General features: G+C 45.2%; 1 pseudogene; it reads right to left on the bottom strand.

Annotated features, from left to right (window-relative positions):
* Positions 1 to 3,937: 3,937 nt before the first annotated feature.
* On the bottom strand, positions 3,938 to 8,000 carry LOC124030376 (annotated as a pseudogene).
* Between the last annotated feature and the right edge of the window lie 803 nt (positions 8,001 to 8,803).

Here is an 8,803-nt window from a genome sequence, read left to right as displayed (position 1 = left end):
CTGTGTTAGAGATAAAGGTATAATGAAGTTTCACACCTAATCAGTCGTCCCTCTACAGCAGTGGTAATACAAAGTGATATAATAGAACACACTAAGTGGTCCCTCTATTGCAGTACAATAAAGTAGAGTAGAGTATAATAGAACACACTAATCAGTAGAGTAGAATAAATTTTACTAATCGAGTCCCTCTACAGCAGTACAATAGAACACGCTGTTGAATCAGTCTTGGTCTCTACAGCAGTACGTAGGTAGAGTAGGTATAATAGAACACACTAATCAGTCGTCCCTCTACAGCAGTACAATAGAGTAGAAGTAGGTATAATAGAACACACTAATCAGTCGTCCCTCTACAGCAGTACAATAGAGTAGAGGTAGAGTAGAACACACTAATCAGTGGTCCCTCTAGCAGTACAATAAGTAGAGTAGAGTATAAACAACTAATCAGTGGTACAGCAGTACAATAGAGTAGAATAGAACACTAATCAGTGAAGTCCCTCTACAGTACAATAGAGTAGAGTATAATAGAACACACTAATCAGTCGTCCTCTCTGACAGAGTACAATAGAGTTTAATAGAGTATAATAGAATAGAGTAGAGTGTAATAGAACACACTGTCAAGTCGTCCCTCTAAAGCAGTACAATAGAGTAGAGTAGAGTATAATAGAACACACTAATAGAACAGTAAATCCCTCTAAGCAGTACAATAGAGTAAATAAGTATAATAGAACACACTAATCAGTCCGTCCCTCTACCAGCAGTACAATAAGTAGGTAAGTAGAATAGAACACTAATCAGTCGTCCCTCTACAGCAGTAAATAGAGTTTAAGTAGAGTATAATAGAACACACTAATCAGTGTCCTCTACAGCAGTACAATAGAGTAGAGTGAGTAGAATAGAACACTAATCAGTCGTCCCTCTACAGCAGTACAATAGAGTAGAGTAGGGGAGTAGAATAGAGTAGAATAGAGTAGAGTGTAATAGAGTAGAGTAGAGTATAATAGAACACACTAATAGAGTAGAACAGAGTAAATAGAGTTTAATAGAGTAGAATAGGTAGTAGTAGTAGAACACACTATAAGGAACAGAATAAATGAGGTTTAATAGGTAAATAGGTAGAGTAGAGTAGAATAATAGAGAGTAGAACACAATATAGTAGAGTAGAACAGAATAAATAGAGTAGAGTAGAATAGAGTAGAGTAGAGTGTAATAGGTAGGTAAGTAGAATAGACTAGAGCAGGGTGTCAAACTCATTTTAGCATCGTGGGCCACATGGCCTAGGGAGATGTCAAGTGGGCAGGACCATTAAAATTATACCATACTCTGCTATAAATAACAAAAATATCATGTCTTTCCTTTGTTTTGGTGTAAAGAAGCACAAGAACATTAGGAAAATATTGAAATTTAATGAACTATCCTTTTACAAAACATTTCATGAAACACCTCATATTTCCTTAGACAAATGTGCAATTTACTTTATCATTCACAAATATGCATTGCAACTGATCCACTGATTGTACAAAGGCACAAAACTTTAATTGGTACTGAAAAATATAGTAATGCACTTTAAGATTAAATGAGACTTTTTAAGAAAGAATTTTTAAACCACTTACACATATAAAATCTAAATGTAATAACTGTACACCTTACAAACTAAGGAGAGTGATTTTAAATGTGTAATGAAGAAAGTGTTGCCTGTCCTGTAAATCTGTAAACTTCATATGAAACATACATACACATACAATACATACTGAATATGTATGGAGTTGTATGAACAGTAGAATTCCATCACACAACTTTTGTTTTGAAGCTGCTGACTAACATTAAAGTGCACATTTTTTAAATCACCACAGTAAGGATTCATCTTCACAGAGCTGTATTCTTTCAATGCAAACAGTATCTAAGGCAGCATTTTAAAGGTGTTAGTCTAGTCTGGACTTGTATTTGTACCTGAAACTTGGCATCTTTTGGCCTGTACAAGTGCATCAACACCAGGTGTCATGTCCTGACTAGCTGTCACTTTCAGAATGTCATTTAAGTGCTTGTTTGTGAGCCTTTTGAACGCATTTTTGTTTTATTGATATTCATCACTGAGAAAATTTGTTCACAAAGGTAGGTTGTCCCAAACATGCACAAAATTTTAGCAGCCAGGGCTGTTAATTTGGGGTACCCTGGTAGTAGATACTGTAGTGGCGTCGAATATTATATTCCTTCAATACAGAAACTTTTGCAAACACACCAAGCACAAAGGTTTTCCGTGCATCTCTGTAAATAAATAGGACGTGGTCCATTTTTCTTTTGAAAATTCTACACTCCTTATCTACTTTTCTCCGTTTGGATAACGACATTTTGGCTAATGAGGGTGTAGCGGAGAGGTAGAGACCAAGGTATTAACAACGTCGTAACAAGCAGCAGATGGCGCATTGATACCGTCTGCTGTTTTCAGTCTGTCTCAGTGATGCGGCTTGTCTTCTACTCTGATGGAAAGAGTGCGCCCTTAGCGGATAATCCATGAATTGCAGCGAATTAAAATATTAATTCCATGTCTTTTATGCATTTTTTCCACTTTCAAATTATCCTGCGGGCCTGATCGAACCTCCTTGGGGCTGTTCCGGCCCGCGGGCCGTATGTTTGACACCCCTGCTCTACAGCCTTTAAGGGGACCACTAAACAATACTCAGAGTGATTAGTGACAATTAAATTCATTCCATTAATTAATTAATTAAATCTTACAGGCAGAATAAACCTCTAGAATGGCACCTAAGGTTTTAGTATTTATGTACAGTAACACCATTTACCCCTGAAGACATTAAATATATTATAGGGGCCTCCTGGGTGGTGCAGTGGTCTAAGGCACTGCATCTGTTTGAGGCCAGGTTCTGTCCCAGCCGGCCGCGACCGGGGCACAATTGGCCCAGGACGGTTTGGCCGGCAGGGATGTCCTCGTCTTATCGTGCTCTAAGCGACTCCTGTGGCGGGCCGGGCGCAGTGCACGCTGACCAGGTCGCCAGGTGTTACGGTGTTTCTCCTCCGACACATTGGTGCGGCTGGCTTCCGTGTTAAGTGGGCATTGTGTCAAGAAGCAGTGCGGATTGGTTGGGTTTCAGAGGACGCATGGCTCTCGACCGTCGCTTCCCGAGTCCGTATGGGAGTTGCAGCGATGAGACAAGACTGTAACTACCAATTGGATACCACAAAATTGGGGAGAATAAATATAAGTTTATAACAGAATATATGGGCAACTAAAAAACTCAATAAAAAGTCCGGCTTGACAATTGATTTTCAGTGGAGAAAGGCCCGGGCCCCGGGCCCCCACTTTAGTGGAGAGGGGCCCCGGGCCCCCACTTTAGTGGAGAGGGGCCCCGGGCCCCCACTTTAGTGGAGAGGGGCCCCGGGCCCCCACTTTAGTGGAGAGGGGCCCCCACTTTAGTGGAGAGGGGCCCCCACTTTAGTGGAGAGGGGCCCCCACTTTGGGAGTTTAGTGGGAGAGGCGCCCCACTTTAGTGGAGAGGCGCCCCCACTTTAGTGGAGAGGCGCCCCCACTTTAGTGGAGAGGCGCCCCCACTTTAGTGGAGAGGCGCCCCCACTTTAGTGGAGAGGCGCCCCCACTTTAGTGGAGAGGCGCCCCCACTTTAGTGGAGGAGGCGCCCCACTTTAGTGGAGAGGCGCCCCCACTTTAGTGGAGAGGCGCCCCCACTTTGAGTGGAGCGCGCCCCACTTTAGTGGAGGGCGCCCACTTTAGTGGAGGCGCCCCACTTTGAGTGGAGGCGCCCCCCACTTTAGTGGAGAGGGGCCCCCACTTTAGTGGAGAGGGGCCCCCACTTTAGTGGAGAGGGGCCCCCACTTTAGTGGAGAGGGGCCCCCACTTTAGTGGAGAGGGGCCCCCACTTTAGTGGAGAGGGGCCCCCACTTTAGTGGAGAGGGGCCCCCACTTTAGTGGAGAGGGGGCCCCACTTTAGTGGAGAGGGGGCCCCGCGCCCTGTGGTGGGAAAATGGTTGAGATGAGACAGTACTGACCGATAGAGACTCCACAGTGTGACCCCGCCAGGTTGATGTTAGACTCTGAGACGGCAGCCATTCTGATATGGTCGTAAGCCCGGGACAGGAAGGCAGCGAAGGTGCTGGCGAACGCCACCGTGCGGTCCCGTGTGGCACAGCCGATCGCCACGCTCACCTACACAGAAAATAGATTTGATTTTTTTTTAAGGTGGATAATTTATAATTTTTTTGTAATTCCAGAAAATGTTAAACACCTGGACAGACAGACCGACCAGGGTGACCTAGACAGACAGACCGACCAGGGTGATCTGGACGGACCAGCTGGCAGGGGTCTCAACACTACAATACCGACATGTTTCAAGCAGACCACCATAGACCCTGCAACGTAACAATCTAACTATCGCTCCGTAACACCTGCATCTGTAACCACAAAAGGCTGCTCATGCCCCCCCAGGGTCTGTGGTGACGCCTCAAGCAGAGATGCAGTGCCTTAGACCGCTGCGCCACAATGCAAGTCCAGTTTAGTCCTCGTCTCTACACCCCCCCCCATACACCCCCTCACCATGTTCTGTTCAGGGTAGACTACATTATCATACACCCTCTCCCCTCACCATGTTCTGCTCAGGGTAGACTACATTATACACCCTCTCCCCTCACCATGTTCTGTTCAGGGTAGACATTATCATACACCCCTCTCCCCTCACCTGCCAGGGTGGACTCCCTCCCCTCACCATGTTCTGCTCAGGGTAGACTACATTATCATACCCCTCTCCCCTCACCATGTTCTGCTCTCTACATTATCCACCCTCTCCCCTCACCATGTTCTGCTCAGGGTAGACTACATTATCATACACCCTCTCCCTCACCATGTTCAGCTCAGGGTAGACTACATTATCATACACCCTCTCCCCTCACCATGTTCTGCTCAGGGTAGACTACATTATCATACACCCTCTCCCCTCACCATGTTCAGCTCAGGTAGACTACATTATCATACACCCTCTCCCTCACCATGTTCTGCTCAGGGTAGACTACATTATCATACACCCTCTCCCCTCACCATGTTCTGCTCAGGGTAGACTACATTATCATACACCCCCTCACCATGTTCTGCTCAGGGTAGACTACATTATCATACACCCTCTCACCATGTTCTGCTCCAGGGTAGACATACACCCTCTCCCCTCACCATGTTCTGCTCAGGGTAGACTACATTATCATACACCCTCTCCCCTCACCATGTTCTGCTCAGGGTAGACTACATTATCATACACCCTCTCCCCTCACCATGTTCTGCTCAGGGTAGACTACATTATCATACACCCTCTCCCCTCACCATGTTCTGCTCAGGGTAGACTACATTATACACCCTCTCCCCTCACCATGTTCTGCTAGGGTCTACATTATACACCCTCTCCCCTCACCATGTTCTGCTCAGCGATGAAGCACTCTACAAAGCGTTCAGGGTAGGCCTTGTAGAACATCTCAGAGAGAGGTAGAGTTCTTCATGTCAGCGTCCAGAGCCACCACCCTCGGACTGGACTGACCCCGAGTTTAGCCAGGGCCACGCCATACGCCCCTTACGAGTAGCCACCTGGGGAGGAGAGAAAGGTAGACAGGAAGTGTTACCCAGGAGCCTACAGATAACCATGTCAGAGGGGGACGTGTCCCTGATATTGTAGGCAGGCGATAGGTCGGCGGTGTGTGTAACTTGTCACCAATCTTCTAGAAAGAAGGGCTAGGCAGGGTGAAAGGTCAGCGGTGTGTGTACCTTGTCTCCGATCTTGTAATTGGGAGGGCTAGGCAGGGTGAAAGGTGAGAGGTCAGCGGTGTGTGTGTGTACCTTGTCTCCGATCTTGTAATTGGGAGGGCTAGGCAGGGTGAAAGGTGAGAGGTCAGCGGTGTGTGTGTGTGTACCTTGTCTCCGATCTTGTAATTGGGAGGGCTAGGCAGGGTGATTGGTGAGAGGTCAGCGGGAGCGTATCTTCATTGGGTAGCTCGGGGCAGATGGTCTTGTTGGGGTTCTGAATCTGAGACTCTAAGTCTTTAATGGCCTCCTCGGCCCGGTCCTTGGGCATCGGCTTCCCATGCCAGTTATCCGTGTTCTCTATGCCTGGAGGAGGGAGATGAGTCAACAGGTCATTTACCCACCAGGAAATGTTTATATTATCTAGTACACTCATTACACTATTTAGAGACCATTACACTGTTATATTATTGTTAAGGGAATTTTTAAAATCTATAATGACTAATTATGTATACATTTCAATCAGGATGTACTAATCAGAATACTATTCTATATATGTATGAGTTTTCTTTCTTGATCCCAGTACTGAAAATAATGAATGTGGTCAAAAGTTAGAACAATGACTGTCTGTTCCTTGGTACAAATCTTCAGACTGCCATTTGAATGCTTATCTACAGGAGAAGGCCTTGAGTCATAAATGATATTAAATTGGTAGGGAGACGGATGTGGGAAGGCTTGAGATACAGCCTTTGTACTGGAAACGGAGATGGCACGGATTGGGGCTGGAACGAAGGACGTCATTTTCAGTTTATAACCTGTGGTAAAACTGTATAGTATTCAGTACTCTCGTGAATAAACTCTGCTGTCTGATTGTAAGACAGAGCCCAGTCTATCATTATACAATAAGGGAATTACAAATACTTATGAATTGACAAGAGTGTTTCATTTTAATTGGGTATTAAAACATAAACGATTTAATTCCTTTAACAATTATCTAGTAAACTATCTAGAGACCATTATATTATCTAGTGACCGTTATATTCTGTTTATATTATCTATATTCTGTTATATTATCTAGACCTGTTATATTATATTATATTCTGTTATATTATCTAGAGACCATATATTCTGTTATCTAGAGACCATTATATTCTGTTATATTATCTAGAGACCATTATATTCTGTTATATTATCTAGTAACCTTCATATTCTATTTATATTATCTAGAGACCATTATATTCTGTTATATTATCTAGAGACATTATATTCTGTTATATTATCTAGAGACCATTATATTCTGTTATATTATCTGTTATATTCTGTTATATTATCTAGTAAACTATCTAGAGACCATTATATTCTGTTATATTAACTAGTAAACTATCTAGAGACCATTAGACTGTTATATTATCTAGTAAACTGACTATCTAGAGATCATTAGACTGTTATATTATCTAGAGACCATTAGACTGTTGCAACCAGAGCCATCAGTGTAAATACAACCTGTGGAATTGCAGTATTGGGTGTATTCATTAGCACAACGTTGCAAAACATTCTTCAAAATGAAAACTAGCATTTCTTATGGGATAAGTTCAGGTTAGTCCCTTCTGGGTTTTGGCCCGTTTACTTCCTGGTTTAATACGCCTCCCATCTCCATCTGCCTTTGAGTCCTCGACCCTTGAAGGTCTTGGCGACAATCATAGTGGGTTTCCCCTTCACCTGCTGGGCCTGCCACAGAGCTTTACACAGCTCCTCAACGTCATGACCATCCACCACATACGTGTTCCACCTGGATGAGGAGAAAGGACCGGGTTACACACGCAACAGGCCGACCCTGGTCGAAAAGAGATGGGAGGAGGAGATGTGGGACGAGGAACCAGATGAGAGATGAGGAAGAAGACCAGGTGGAGGGTGGAGGGGTACCGACCCGAACGAGAAGAGAGCAGGAGGTGCAAGAGAGGAGCGAAGGAGAAGAGGAGAGGGGTACTGCCCCAAACAAGAAGAGAGCAGGAGGTGCAAGAGGAGCGAAGGAGAAGAGGGAGGGGTAGTGGCATCTGACCAACGCTGCAGCGTCTGCGGTAGACGTCCATGTCGTGTTTGAGAGGAGCAGCTTCACTCTGTCCCAGGCGGTTAACGCCGAGAACAGCCACCAGGCTATCTACAGGTTGTAGTGAGAACAAACGCCATGGCTTCCCAGACAGCCCTCTGAACACTCCCCATCACCCAGCATGCAGTACACACGGTAATTGAAGGACATAAAAACACACTACAAAGTAACTTTGGGCGCTCTAACCCAATTCACAGACTGCTCTATAACACATGTCCTTCTCATAGAGCACATGTCACAGGCAGAGTAAAGCCTGACACAGAGAGAGTAAGCCTGACACAGAGAGTGTAAAGCCTGACACAGAGAGAGTAAAGCCTGACACAGAGAGAGTAAAGCCTGACACAGAGAGAGTAAGCCTGACACAGAGAGAGTAAGCCTGACACAGAGAGAGAGTAAGCCTGACACAGAGAGAGTAAGCCTGACACAGAGAGAGTAAGCCTGACACAGAGAGAGTAAGCCTGACACAGAGAGAGTAAGCCTGACACAGAGAGAGTAAAGCCTGACACAGAGAGAGTAAAGCCTGACACAGAGAGAGTAAGCCTGACACAGAGAGAGTAAGCCTGACACAGAGAGAGTAAGCCTGACACAGAGAGAGTAAGCCTGACACAGAGAGAGTAAGCCTGACACAGAGAGAGTAAGCCTGACACAGAGAGAGTAAGCCTGACACAGAGAGAGTAAGCCTGACACAGAGAGAGTAAGCCTGACACAGAGAGAGTAAGCCTGACACAGAGAGAGTAAGCCTGACACAGAGAGAGTAAGCCTGACACAGAGAGAGTAAGCCTGACACAGAGAGAGTAAGCCTGACACAGAGAGAGTAAGCCTGACACAGAGAGAGTAAGCCTGACACAGAGAGAGTAAGCCTGACACAGAGAGAGTAAGCCTGACACAGAGAGAGTAAGCCTGACACAGAGAGAGTAAGCCTGACACAGAGAGAGTAAGCCTGACACAGAGAG

This window comes from Oncorhynchus gorbuscha, unplaced genomic scaffold, assembly GCF_021184085.1.
Source record: "Oncorhynchus gorbuscha isolate QuinsamMale2020 ecotype Even-year unplaced genomic scaffold, OgorEven_v1.0 Un_scaffold_11008, whole genome shotgun sequence".
NCBI lineage: Eukaryota > Metazoa > Chordata > Actinopteri > Salmoniformes > Salmonidae > Oncorhynchus > Oncorhynchus gorbuscha.
This window is presented reverse-complemented; position numbering and strand designations above follow the sequence as displayed.